This window comes from Cynocephalus volans, chromosome 5, assembly GCF_027409185.1.
Source record: "Cynocephalus volans isolate mCynVol1 chromosome 5, mCynVol1.pri, whole genome shotgun sequence".
In the NCBI taxonomy this organism is placed as follows: Eukaryota; Metazoa; Chordata; class Mammalia; order Dermoptera; family Cynocephalidae; genus Cynocephalus; species Cynocephalus volans.
In genome coordinates, this window is record NC_084464.1 from 22763942 (window position 1) to 22778501 (window position 14560).

The 14560-nt window shown below is 44.6% G+C and overlaps 1 pseudogene; it reads right to left on the reverse strand.

Annotated features, from left to right (window-relative positions):
• Window positions 1-7173: 7173 nt before the first annotated feature.
• Window positions 7174-7823, reverse strand: LOC134378777 (chloride intracellular channel protein 4-like; annotated as a pseudogene).
• Window positions 7824-14560: the final 6737 nt, after the last annotated feature.

Sequence of the window (14560 nt, forward strand, 5' to 3'; positions counted from 1 at the left end):
ATTCCTTCCACCAGAGTCCAGCACATTCAGGGAGAGCTGGGCACGAGGTGGGCATGGCCTCAGGTAAACAGCCACAGCTTTAGGCGTCTGGGTGAGGGGGCAGCCTGCTCTCATCATCCCACTCATTTGACTGGTGTGGACGTTTATTTCTCTATCAGGGTGTGAGCCTTGGAGGGTGGAGCTGTGACTAATTTGGGGGAGGGGGAGAGGCACATTCGTGGCGGGGGGGGCAGTGAGTTTGGGCCACTTTCTCTCTGTCACCACCCTCCCCCACCCCCCGTATGCTGCATTTAGGAAAGATCAGCTTTTAGGAAAGGTCAACTGTCTGTGTGCCCAGGACTGGGCGAGGGGACTCACATTGGCCATCTGGGATTCTACTGTGGCCTGAGCTGTCTGCTCTGTGTCTGTTTTCTGGAAATCGGCCGGTCGGAGGCGGGAGGCGTGCCTCCTGCACTTTGCATCCAGACCTGTCATCACAGGACGTGGCCGGGGGAGCAGGAGGCTGCCTCAGTGCCCCCCCCCCTTGGCCCAGGCCACCAGCTTGCCCCGGGGGTCTCCTCACTGCCCCCTGGCCATCCCTTCACTGTCTCGCTCCTGCGCCCTGCTCAGCGTCGTGCCCGGGGGAACTGACTGAGCCTTTAGTCGGGGAGTGCTTCTGTGCCATGTGGTGTCTCAGCTAATCATTGCAGTAGCTCCACCAGGTGAGCCTGTCTGTCCCTGCTTTATAGACGAGGACACCCAGGCTCCAGCAGACTTGCCCTGGGTCACTGGGGGGACCGGGACTTGAGTCCAGGCTGTGGTCTCTCAGGCCTTGAACAAGGCTTCTTGTTCTATTTTGGGGATTAAGGGGCTGTGCAGACAGACAACAAGGAAATTAGGACTCTTCAGTCAAAAAAAATGAAGGACTAGGATGTGTCTGTGTGGACAGAAATCTAGAAACTAAATCTCGCAGCGCTTGCAGGGAGTAGTTCAGGGCGGCGAGGGGAAGCTGATTAGCTGGCCGCACTGGGCAGGCGTGGCCAGCCAGACCCGGAGGCCTGCCCCACCGAGGTGTCCATCGCTTCCCGCCAACTCAGATGTGCACACGATGGGTCCGTTATCCCTTATCTTCGTGGAGGCCAGTCCTGATCTCCCACCAAAGGCCCTGTGGCCCCTGTCAAAGATCACACACTGGGTTGGATGTCCCTTGGGGCTGGCCCAGGGAGGTGCTTGCACTGTCTCCTGATACTGTGGGTCAGATCGAGGATGAAATGGTCCTCTGCTGCCCCTTGCCTCCGCCTCGTTCCCTCCCCCTCCCTCCCCTCCCCTCCCATCTCTTTCTCCCTCCCCCTCCATTTCCCCCCTCCCCCTCTGCTCCCTCCCCTCCCCTCCCCCCTTCCTTCCCCCTCTGCTCCCCCTGCCAGCTGTTGCCTTTTTCTTTCTCTGCTTTCCCCTTGTTTCCTCTTACTTTTCTCCCTCTCTCCTCGTTCTCTCTTCCCTCTCATTTTTCCTGAGTAATATTTACCAACACCCTTCTGTGCTCTCCCTTCATGAAGAGGAACCTGGCAAGTCCTGCTCACTCTGAAGAGCAAAAGCCAGTCCCAGGCCAGGTGTGCTCCAGAGAGGCTCCACCTGCAGATTTCGGCCCCTCATTCCTGCTGAGCCACAGGAGAAAGGGACTCTGGTCCTGGTGCTTTGCCAGCTGCTCTGCACAGGCTGACCTTGGCATGGAACCAGGTCTGGCCAGGACACTGGGCTTCCCTGAGAGCTGCTATCCCAGTCACAGAATGTCACATGGCCTCTCCTTAGAGGCCATCTAGTTTAGTTGTTTTCTGAAACCTTATTGGTTTTTAAGCAGTGGAGTATTTTTTTTTAAAAAATTATGCATAACTCGAATATATAAAACAAATAAAAATGGAGCTTTTTTCGTTGAAAAGGGGTGAGAACCTTGAGTCCCATTGGGCTCTCTGTCGCTGTGGTTCTGCGTGGGCTGTGGGGGTGGGACACAAATAAGACAGGGACCTCCAAAGGGGGATGAGACAGGTCTACCATACCTAAAACTATCAGAGCAGTAACTAATGTGGGGTATAAATAGTTGCTATTTATAAATAGGTGCTATTTATACCCTGCAGACCCGACAGGCCACAGGAAGTCACAGGTGGGGACTGAGGTGACTGGGTGAGGATTAGCAAAGGGGCGAGGGAGGGCAAGTGGAAGGTGGGGACGACAGCAAACCTCTGAACTAGGGGGCCGTGTTCTGTCTCCACAGTGGCCTCACACAGCTCTGGCTGGAGTGGCGCCAAGTCCTGGGGTATAGAGTCCAATCCTTGGGGTTGGAAGGGTCTCAGAGCACACGGCCTTTGCAGAGAGCAGCGGTTGGTGGGTGGCTGGACCATGTCTGGGCACCTGAAGTCACTGATGCTATGGTCTTGAATAGGACCCACCTGGGTCAGGTCCCTGGCTCTGTGCCTGATGTACTAATCATCACTGTGGTCCTGTCTCCATCACTGGCAGTGACTCCACTCTTGGCTGGGGTGTCTGTGTGACAGCTGGGTCCTCGTGGGACTGACTGGTAGCCCTGGGTGGTAGATTGCCTGTGATGTCTGAGGGATTATCGATACTTCTGGCCAAGAGCAATGATTTAGGCATGACTTCCTGGGCTTTCCAGTTACTTCTGGTGGTCAGTGCTTCCCTGCCGTTGCCCGGGGAACAAGCCATTCAAAGCCAGGATGGAAAAATACCACGTCCCCAGCTGGTTCGCATGGATCACGATTAGGAGGACCATAACAGAGGACTGTTCTTCGTGTGTGCCCTCAGGTCTTGCATCCAGGTGGTGAGGCCAGGGTGGAGAATCTTGGAGTCATCAGCACACCAGCTTTCCCATTCCTCACCTGTCCTAGAGCTCCCAGGTGCTGCACATCTGTTTCTGGTGGAAATGGCCTGGCACAGTGGCCAGCTGTCTGCCCCACATGTGCCAGTGGCAGACATCACTAATCAATTATAGCTCTCATCCCTCTGAGCCCAGAAGAGAGCTCATGATCTCTCTCTATGGAGCCCTCCAGCAGCCTTCACAAATTACCAGGAGCTGGTACGCGGATACCATTTCTGATCTGTGTCATTCATTCATTCATTCCTTCATGCATGCATGCATCTAGTAAATTATTGAACTGCTGTTATGAGCCAAACACTATTATTCACATTAATGTATTAGAAATCAAGCACTAATGAAGAAATAGTGAAATCTCTCACCAAACTTCTAAAGGATCTGTACAATTTTCCTATAATAATGTTTTTCTAACTTAGTGTTTTCTTTTAGTAATGTTTTCTATCACTTTTCATCTTGCTAATTATCAACAAGATGGATTTGCACTTGCACACATATATGAATGGTTTAAGCCAGTGGTTCCCAAAGTGTGGTATGTATGTCTTATGAAAAGTAAAGATGCCCTAGCCCCAACCCTTGACTTTGAGTTAATTAGTTGAGTTTTTATGAAGCTAATTAGTTGGAGAAATAATCATTTAATTATACAAATTATATGATCATTTGTTCTTTCTTTTGCTATTCAAATGTTCTTAATTGCCTAATATTTTCTTAAAATTGGATAAAAAGGCATATTGTGTATTTAATATTCCTTTGCAAAATTATAAAACAATTCAAAATGGAAATTTATAAAATATAAAGATGTCATAGTTCTTGCATTCTTCCTTGATCTTAAAAGATATTCGCTGTTAATTCCTTTAGCAAGGTTCTGCTAAGGGTGTATTTGTTGTGGGTTGAATTGTGTCCCCCAATAGAATATATGATGAAATCTTAACCCCCAATACCTCAGAATGTGACCTTATTTGGAAATAGGCTTTGTTTTTTAAGATTTTTTTTTTTTTTTGGATAGTGAAAATATACTTTATTTTTTTAATACAATAGCTGCCAGCAATATACTGGTATTGATGTTCCAGAGAGAGAAAAGAAAATACAAGTACTCTAAGCTTTCATTTGCCTGCTGAAGAAAATTCTAGAGAAAATATTCCAATTCTGTTCAACATTATGGCTAGAGGAGTTGAAAATATTTTTCCTGATAGAAATATAATTTTGGTGGCCCCAACCGCAATAAATCGTAAAGGAAGGAGTTTAAAAAGCCATGTATATCATAATGAATGCTTCCCTCTCTTTGAATTAAATATTGATTATAAGCAGTGTAAGAAACTGATAAATCAGTAAACTTCATGAAATGTGTATCAAAATGTTCTTGAAAAAAATTCATTTCTATTTCCTCTCATTTTTACTTTGTAGATGTTTTCTAAATGGGTTTTGTAAATGCACAGAAATAAAAGCTATCTACATGCAACTCTGGAGAGAATCGAAACACAACAGAAGTAAAGTGAAAATGCCTAAATTCTAGAGTTTATCCACTTAGTATAAGAATAAATGTCAGAAATCTCTTAATTGTACACATATTGCTCAAGGGTTTAAAGATAAGTTGTGAAAGCCAGTTACCAAGAAATAAAATCTTATTTGAATTCTATCACAAAAATTAATAATCCTAGCACAAGAAGAGAACAGAACCGTATAGAAAACCTGCATCTGTATCAAAAAAGGGAAGTTACATGAAGTGGAATAGTAGAGAGCTTTCCAAAGGTTGAATACAATGATTTTTCAAAATCCCTTGGAAAATAATGAGACCTTCCATCCAGATCTCCTCGCTGAAGTGAAACACGAAAGGGGAAATGATTCCTTAGTTGCAGGAATAAAACCAGATGATTTCCATGTTAATACATATGCTACACAAACTGCCAAGAAAACTTGAATGTCCCAAATATCTCAAGATTTTAAGCCATGATCTTTCCACAAATATACAATGGGGTAAAAGCATGTTGTAGGATCATCCTTCTTACTAGCTTTCGTCCATTTGCCAAACTCAATTTCACGTGAATAACTTCCCTCGTAAAGTAATAAAATCTGTCTTTCTACAGAGAAAAATAATTCTGCCTTCATCAAAATCATAATAGACCTGACTTCCTTGGACATCCAGAGGGACAGCCAACTGTAATCAGTGGATAAATAAAAAACAATAGAATAAATACCCAAAGTGAAAACACTTCACAACTGAGGCTCAGAATGTATTGTTTGCCACTCTGTTTTGAGAACTGGAGCTCCTTCCTCTGTCAGCCCTCTGTCCTGCACCACTCAGCCCACCATTCATTAGGAGAAAGACACCCTCCTCTTGAGTCTTTCTTGTACTTTAAGCTATGAGGCAAGGTTCAATATCACCTGAAGGCCAAGTTGCCACGATTTAAAAGTAGGTGAAGCGTGAGAAGCTTGTCCCCGCACCAGTGCAGACAGGGCACTTGCACCCCCTGAAGCTACTGCAACACAATCTGTCAGTAGATAACGAGCGGGTGCTTCTTCCTGGAACCAGACACATCATCACCCAACATTTAATTACAAAAACATGGGTGCTCAAACTCTAGATCAGCAATAAGGAGTTCTAGAAAAGGTAAGGGAAAGGAATCTCCCTGAGCCAAATGGATACAACATAGAGTTTTTCTTATGTTTCTATCCTAAGCTAGTTACTGATAGGTAAAAAATGCAGTATGCTGATAAAAGTCAGGCTGCTTCCACAAAGCCAGTGCTTACTAAATGCTAGCACATCAAAGGGGGGAAAGTACTGCCATTTTAAAGCAATATACTTAAACTTTCAAAAAACAGCCTAATCAGCCTATGAGAAACAACACTTCTTAAACAAGTTAGGTACAAGAAATTACCCAAAATGTATTAGAGTCACAACCACAGTTCTTTTAGTACTTAGAAAGTCCATTTTTTGGTTTTTTTAAAAGATGAATTACATACATAGAAAACTTTTATTTTTTAATCACCAAGTTCATTCTCCCTTGTTAGAGCACAAATAATTCCTGGTTTGGGACTTTGATTTCAAAAACAAACAAAAAAACCATGCAGGGTTATATTCTCCAACGTGGCTGTAGAAAATTTAACTTGAGGAAGAGCAGTAATTGAGATCAGGCAAAACTGTTAATATGCACTCACCATAACACAACTATCATTTACTCCACAAGGAGTGAATAATCCTCTACGCAAAGCAAAGTCTCAACAGTAAATGGGGATGGGACGGGAAAGTTGGCCACCTGGACAATGTATTCTTTGGGTCATCTACATTAAACATGCTTTAGAAACAAAATTTTACTTGATATTTTGAGAAACCCACCCTACATTCCATAGGTTAATTTCTGTATGTGTTAACTTCTACATTACTAAACACTGTACTGCTAGAGCTAAATCAAGTAAATATCAGTTTATGTAGTGTTGCTCCAAAGATGTATAAACAGCAAGGTGTATGCTTACCTAAAAAGGAGCTTTTTAAAATGAGGAAAGAAAGCAATAATGTTCCAAATGAATGGCACTGGGCAAAATACACGTAACACGCAATACATTTAGACAGAGTATCAGGTACCTATCAGTTTCTCTTGTAAGGATAAAATGCTTGAGGAAGAACTTGAGAATACACCCCTCCCTCTAAACTTTTAGCTTCTACATAGTGTCAGGTGTTACAATTGGTGTGGATAAATGCTTTTAGGCAAAAGTAAAAATCTATCTACAAAGCAAAATAGCGAAATCTGTAGTGACTTTTTGTAGAAGGCTCTTCTCTGGTGGTAATATCCCTTAATATACACCCAGGATAGACTGTTTCTGATACAGTAGCAATCCTTTCATATACTCTTACTAAATATTACAAAATTTCAACAAAAAAAAAACCATAAGTATTCCTTGTACCATGCATTATGCACCAGTTTGGGGGTGACTGATGAAGTCATGGCTACTATTTTAACAGTTAAACATTGCACCTCAAAAGTTCTGCCTTCTATACACAGTGAATGGACACAACGGCGAGGGCTCCAGAGAGATGGCAAACTACCTCTGCAGTGAAGTTTGTGTTGGAGGGTCTCCAAATGAGACGGGGGAGGATATGGGAGGTAGGCAGGGTAAAAGGATTTTACAATAATACTGCTTAGGAGTGTACATTTTAAGATAACTACTATACCTTGTCTATCCTTGGCCCTAATCTTGAATAACTGCATGTTCATGCAAAACACAATTTCTACTTTATAGGAATAAGAGCAGTCTGTTAGGAAAAGCATATTCTTAGGGGAAGACAGAAAGATAGCTCTCTCGTAAGTGCTATTTTACTTGGTAAGTCTTTTGGCTACATCACTATATGCTATTTCAACCTCCTGACCACTGGGACAGGTATTGGTGAACTCATCCCTACTATAAGCCTTAGTTAAGTATCTCCAGATGCCAGTCATTCCTTTTGGGATATCAAAGTTGCGATATTTTTTGGCCACCACCTTGACAATGTGCAGTTTGGGCAGCAGGTTGCAATCAGCTAATGTCATTTCATTGCCGTCCAGAAATTTACGTGTAGAAAACTTAATGTCCTCCATAGTAGTCTCATCAAGTTCATCAGGTGGGGAGAATTCAGATATTCATCCAGTTTCCGCAGTGTTTTCAAGAGACCCCTCTCCAGTGCTTCGTTAGCCTCTGGCCTTGAATTCCTGATAGATGCAGAGAATTTGGCAAAGATGTCCATTCCAGCAGTGTTTGATGCGGGCTGTTCTGGTGAAAGCGTTAAGTACTTGGGAGGGCATGAGACATCTTCAAGAAATTCCTCGATCTTATTGACATCCGTTTTGACTTCATTGTTAAAAGTTATAAATGGCGGGTGGGTCCCAGGAGCCGAGTTCTGCAGGTCTGCGGGCTTCCTTTTCAGGTCAAAGGTTGCGGCACTAAATACAACTCCTTTGAGCCAAAGAATCATGAAGAGCCTCTGGGAAAAGGGGCGGTTTCCTACGCTTTCCCCATCACTGCCAGCCTTGACGAAGAGCTCGAGGAGGGGCTCTTTGTCCTCCTCCTTCCGTCCGTTCAGCGGCATCGAAAACGCCTTGGCCCGCTCGGCTGTGCTCCGCGGGCGGCGGCGGCGGCGGCGGCTGCTTCTGTTCCGGGGTCGCTGCTGTTGCTGCTTCTGCCCCGGGGTCGCTGCGGCGGCTGCTGCTGCCCCGGGGTCGCTGCGGCGGCTGCTGCTGCCCCGGGGTCGCTGCGGCGGCTGCTGCTGCCCCGGGGTCGCTGCGGCGGCTGCTGCTGCCCCGGGGTCGCTGCGGCGGCTGCTTCTGCCCCGGGGTCGCTGTTGCTGCTGCTTCTGCTCCGGGGTCGCTGCTGCTGCTGCTGCTCCGGGGTCGCTGCGTCGGCTGCTGCTGCTCAGGGTCGCTGCGGGCGGCTGCTGCTGCTCCGGGGTCGCTGTGGCTGCTGCTGCTGCTGCTCCGGGGTCGCGGTGGATGCTGGCTCCCGCCGCGCTGCGCTCGCTGGACAGTCCTGGCTTGGAGCTGGCCGCTGCCTTGGCTGCACAGCACCGCCCGAAGCCGCGCGCGCGACCTTTTTTTTTTTTTTTTTCAGATTTAACTAAGTTAAGATGAGGTCATCAGTATGGGCCCTAATCCAGTATGACCAGTGGGTTTTTTTTTTCTTTTTTTTTTTGGTAAAGGGAAATTTGGAGACAGAGACAGACACACACAGAGGGAAGGTGACATGAAGACACACAAGAAGAACACCACGTGGAGATGAGGATTGGAGGGACGCGTGTACAGGACAAGGAACCCCTGGCGCTACCGGAAGCCGGGAGAAAGGCACAGACCCCCGCACCGTCGGAGGGAGCCTGGTGCCCCAACACCTCGATTTGGACCTTCCCGCCTCTAGAACTGAGACAACAAATTTCTGTTGTTTTAAGCCACTATGTTTGTGGTACTTTCTTATGGAAGTCCTAGGAAACTAATAACAATATTCTTAGTCAAATAATGTTTCTATTGATTTGCAACACCCCAGCCCCAACTCTTGAATGATAGATTGGTTGAGTAATATGTTTTGTTAATTTTCTCTCAGAATTTTGAATGTGTTGTTCAATTGTCTTCAGTCCTCTGCTGACTCTGTCTGCAGTAGCATTATACTGTGTCCACGTGCATTAGTCTAACTTTGTCCTGCTCAGAATTTCTGTTCCCTTAATCTGAGCGTTCACGTCTTCCGATGCGTCTGAGAGATTCATAGCTGTTATCTCTTCACGTAATGTCTTTCTCTCCTTCCCTCTATTCTGCACTTCTGGAAATTGTATAAGAGGTGTGTTAGGCCTCCTCTTCTCTGTCTGTTCAAGTCACTTCACTTTTTCCATCTTTTTATCTATTAGTGCTGCAGTCTAAGAAGTTTCCTCAGATCTGGCTTCTAGTTCATTAGTTTTCTACTCAGAGGGTCTAATCTTTGTGTAATATACCTTTTGAATTTTTAATTTCAACTACTATATTTTTTTTCCATCATAGGAATTCTATTGAAGATTTTTAGAATTACAATTTTGAACAGAGTTTGGAGGAAGATAAATTTCTTATTAGTTCTCTAATAGAGATTTTTATCTCCATCTTTTATCTTTATCTAATGGACAGATTTTTTTGTGTGTAGTCTATGCCTTTTAGACACACTTTGAGTATCCTACATTTATGCAGGAGACTGTCTTTCAACACTCTATACCTGCTGGTCCCAAGGCCTCATTCATATCCTGAATGGCCACTAAAAATCCAAACCTTTAGATCAATGAGATTGAGAGTCTGTTCTCCCCTCTCCTTGGTAGCCACAGCCTCAGGTTACCCACTTCCCTCTCTGGTTTCTAATCTTGTCTTTATTTCTGGTACTCAAGAAGATGCCTTTTGTTCTTGAGTGTTTATGCATGGAAACACCTTTTGCTCATATCTTACCTAGATTCCCAGGTGTCTATAGAACAAATTCTAAAAATAAAATATGCCTTTGACTCCTGGTTCTGGCAGGATGGTGGAGTGAGATAACACGAACTCTTAACTTAGTTCATCACCTGCCAGAACCATGAGTCAAAAGGCATATTTTTTGGCACATTTTTTACAAAGAATTAAGCCTATTGGCTATTGCTGAATATTATCAACAAAGGAGGCAATGTTTTCCATCTGAAATATTTCCAGGATAAATGTCAGAAATCAATATGTTCCAAATGCCTTTACCAAGGAATTACTCAAAATCTTTCAAAAAGATGCTCAAAAGTTATGAGCCTAAGTCTGGAGTCCATAATTGAATTTCCCTTAACAAGATTCTCACAGTGACCCAAACAAGGGAATTATTACTACCTTATTTTCCATGAGGGGACTGAGCCTTAGACTTGTCAGTTAACTCATTGTGTCTGACCCCCTTCACCTTACAGTTGAGAAAAACCGATGTCAAGATGGGGAATTCTTTGGAGCAAGATCTAAGGGATAGTATCTGGAAATGGTACTGCGACATCTGGAGTGATACACCTTTGGCCCTACTCCCTCAGGAGACTTCTCAAACACCTATAAGCAACTCTTTCACCTTAACCTTCAGGAGTTTGTCTCCTGGCCCAGCCTGATGTCAAAGGTAAGCCACCCTTGATGCTATAACATTGTGCCCTCATTCAGAAATCTGTTAGCAGCGTAGGCTTACAGATGTGTAAAGTGGGCATTTCCTCTGCAGACTTGGGGCTTCTCAATGAATGGGGCCTTGTATGACTTTCAGTTCTTTTTGTAGAGGAGTAGATGACTGTCTTAGTCTGTTTCCGTTGCTTATAACATAAATACTTGAAACTGGGTGATTTATAAAGAAAACAGAATTTATTGCTTATTCTTCAGAGGCTGGGACGTCTGAAGTCCAAGGAATACAAGTGGTGACAGTGACCCAGGGGTCTCACATTGCAAGATGGTGGAGGCAGAGAAACAGAGGGAGACTAACCTCCTCATTCACTCTCCTTTTAAAGCCCTCCGAGACATGCCCATGACCACCATTTTTAATCCATTCACTATGGCATGGTCCTGCAATCTAGTCACGTCTTCAAGGCCCCACCTTTCAATGACCATAATAGGATTTCCTAACTTCTTCAACACTGTCATAGTGGGGGTCAAGTTTGGGGGAGACACTCAATCCAAGGCAATGATCATCTCTCTCTTTTTTATGGAAGCCCACTTCTCCCACTCACAGTGTAAGTATAGAGATGCACCTATCTTAGACTTGTATTTTAAATGGAATGAATTAAATATCTTAAATGTCCCCATATCAATTACATACACAATGCACATGTATGTGTTTTTGTGAGTTTATTTCTTTTATTACAGAATTGCATTGCTTGAAAACTTGCTTTTTTACCTGTCAGTCTCCCGCTAACTGCCAGGAGAGTGACCGGCAGCAGAATTGTGTGCTTAGTGGGAAAACTTGATGCTACTGGGTAGCGCCCAGTGGAATGAGCAGACTTTGAGCAACAGCATTTTTATTCTGGAAGCAAAACGCCTCAGATGACTTCTCTTTCTTGTCAAGTTTTCTATATTTTGGTGCTTTTCTTGTTTTTGTTTTCATCCTAAATTTTGTACTTTTCTTATATTCACTGAATACGAAATAGCCTAGCATATTCCTTTGGGGAGCCAGAATTTTGCTAGGTGAAAGCAAGGGACAGATGTAATTCAGTGACATTTTGTCAAGCTGCGAAAGAGTAAATTTTCCTTGACTGTGGCAGGAGGTAATTATTTTTTGTTCATTTGTTTCTGACACAGGGGAAGAAAATTGGGGGTTGCTGTATCAACTAGTCCAAGATACTTTGGGTTCTGTTTGGCAGGAACAAAAACACATTTTATCATTGGAGCTATCGCCAGCCTTTGCCTTTCCCGACAGACTTGATGCAGTTTTTAACACTATGTATATTTTTGTGACCTCATCTCTTAGTGGTTCTCTTCCCTCTCCCTGAAAATGTCCTCGATGTACTTCTTCATCCTCTGACATTTTGTATTTTAGATTCATCTTTTGTAGGAATTTTGGAAATGTCATACACACAAAGATTTTGTCATTTACCAATGGAATTACTATGCTTGGCCACTTAGCCATCTCTTCGCTGGCTCTTGTGGTTGTTTCAAGTCAGCAAGCCATAAAAAATCTTTCTCTCTCTGAAACACAGCGATTTGGAAGATAATCGAATGGTGACTAGGGGCAGAAATGCCAGTCTGAGGAAGTATGCCACAGTCTCTCTTGCATTTACAACCTTCCTCAAAGCGAGTGTCAGACAAGTAGGAAAAGAAGATAGATTCATCCCATCTCAAGCCTGGTCTCATTTGCACGGTGCAGGCTGCCTCATTGTCTGCTGGGGGCTGAGACTGGTCCTACTGATGCTCTGTTTTGAGAAATTCCAGCAGCTCTGCATTTAGAGTTTTTAACCATCCTATTTTGGCATAGGATTCTCGACAAAATTATTTATTAAGACCTGCTAAAACTGTTTCTCTCAAGAGTCCCACAGGAGAAAAAGCCCACCAGGCGAGTGGGGCAATACAATTGATGTCATCATTTAACATTTTACATCAGAGGAAAAGCCAGATGCAAGAGCCTTACCTTGCAGCAAGACCCGGCTCCTCCCTTGAAGTCCTTAGTTACTTCTGTGGGTACCAGGCTTAGCTCTGTTGTCCTTTTTACAGACATTTAGGTCTGCAATGAAGGGTTGGCTTGGAGCTCTACAGCACTCACGAGAATGAGGGAAGATAAAAGAGAAATTGACAACGAGGTATAATGAAAAGGTTTGCCTTTGGAACCACAACACAATTTGATGTTTTCCTTAAACATTTTGTCAGATTAACTAGGAGTTAGATGGACACCATATTACACATGCTCTGGCTGATTAAATTCACAGAGGTGAGTGGCTTTTGAAGTGTGGCCCCATAAAATACGACTCACTATATTAGCTACTGATCTCCCAACAATTAAAATGTCACTTGTTTCAGAAATGACCAGATCAAACACGTGATAAGACTTTTTCCCACTTCATTTTCTATCACCTCCCCCGCTTCAATCTTATAAATTGGTAGAGAAACTTTGAGAAAAAAAATCATTTAAATAGATGGATAGCTGATAGGACATAAACGTTCTTATTCTTTACAATGACCAGAGATCAAGATCTATTTCTACCCTCAAAATGCTCCCCAGACTCTTTTCTTCCTTTTAACTTGCTGACTTCATTGGAGGTTCCTTTTTATTGTTGACTCTTTTTTTTTTTTCCAACTTCTCAAATCTTGACAGCATTCGCCTGCTTTTCCATATTCATTTAAGTTAAGAAGAATCTTGAATCTCACTTGTCCTGACTTAATTCCATCAGCCAGGTCATCTGTGACAATGACTGTATCCCCACCAGAGGAAGTGCCTTTTGGGGTCTCACTGCTGATTTAGTTTCCTGTGATACAAATGATGTCTCTTAATTTGGTTAGAGCTTATGTTGACACAAGTGTTCATTAGGACACCCGTTTGCTGGCAATTCAATTTTAAATTAAATACACTTTGTTTTAAATTTTATTACTTTTAAACTACTGTATCTATTGTCTTTAATGACCCTATTATACAGTTATGAAGGTAAACAGATTTCTTTAGTAAATATCAAACATTTTATGTTAACCACAGTGGCAGAAACCAGACCGGTCAGTCGTATTCCATGCTACCTTCCACACCATCATGGATTTTTATCTCTAGTTTTGTTCATTAGCTACATGTGACACCGGTCATAGGTTTCACGGATGTTTGCTCACACATCCCTGATGACATCCTTAGGAAGGAGATGCTAGAATGATCATGACTGTGCCGAAGGGGAGACTGGGGAGGTCCTGAGAATCACAGTGGCTTGTCCAGGGTCACATAAGTGATAAGAAGGAGGTGCTGGGGCTGAACCTACATGAATCTCCTCCAAGCTGTGAAGCTGGCTGCACCCAGGCCTTGCACAGGGGTGCGGTCAGGCAGTGTTGGTGGAAGTGTGGGCAACAGAGAGAGGTCATGGGGAAGGAGGGTCAGCAGTCAGGTACCCAGAGGGGCACTTGCAGTCTTGTACACAGAGGAGGGGTTCAGGAAATGAGGTACCAGGAAGTGACCTCACTTCCTTGAGAACAGACCCCAACAGAACTCGGAACTCGGTAACCTGGCACCCACATTCTATACACAGCCCCTTCCCCAGCTCACTTGGCCACAGGCAGAGTGAGATGTTGTGCTGTATCCCGAGGTCCCGGGGCAGTAGCCCCAGGCAGCCCTGTGCTGAGAGGCTTGTCCGCTGCTTCCGGCGCTGGGTCAGCCCTCGCCCTGGACTCCGGTGGCCGTTTGGCAGGAGGTCCCCAAAGGTAATGTCAGGTGTCCCAGGGGAGGGCGGGCCAGGCCAGGCCAGCACTGTGAGCCTCCCTGGGTGACCGCACACCTTCCTCCTGCGTGTGGGGGGAATGGGGACATGGGACAACCTCCCTGGGCAGAGGCAGAGGGTGGGGTGTTTATAAACCTGCTGGTCCTGGTGTGTTCACACCTCAGGTCATGGCCAGAGGGTGAAAGGGGACTGCCGGGGTGGCAACCACCACCCTGTACATTAACCCTGGACCCTCAGGCTCACTTCTCATGTCCTCCCTGGGGTGAAGACTGGCCTCCAGCCCCTTCCGTCCTGGGTGTTCACGGTGCTGTCACTGTGCATCTCTTCCCTGTCCTATCCTAGAGTGA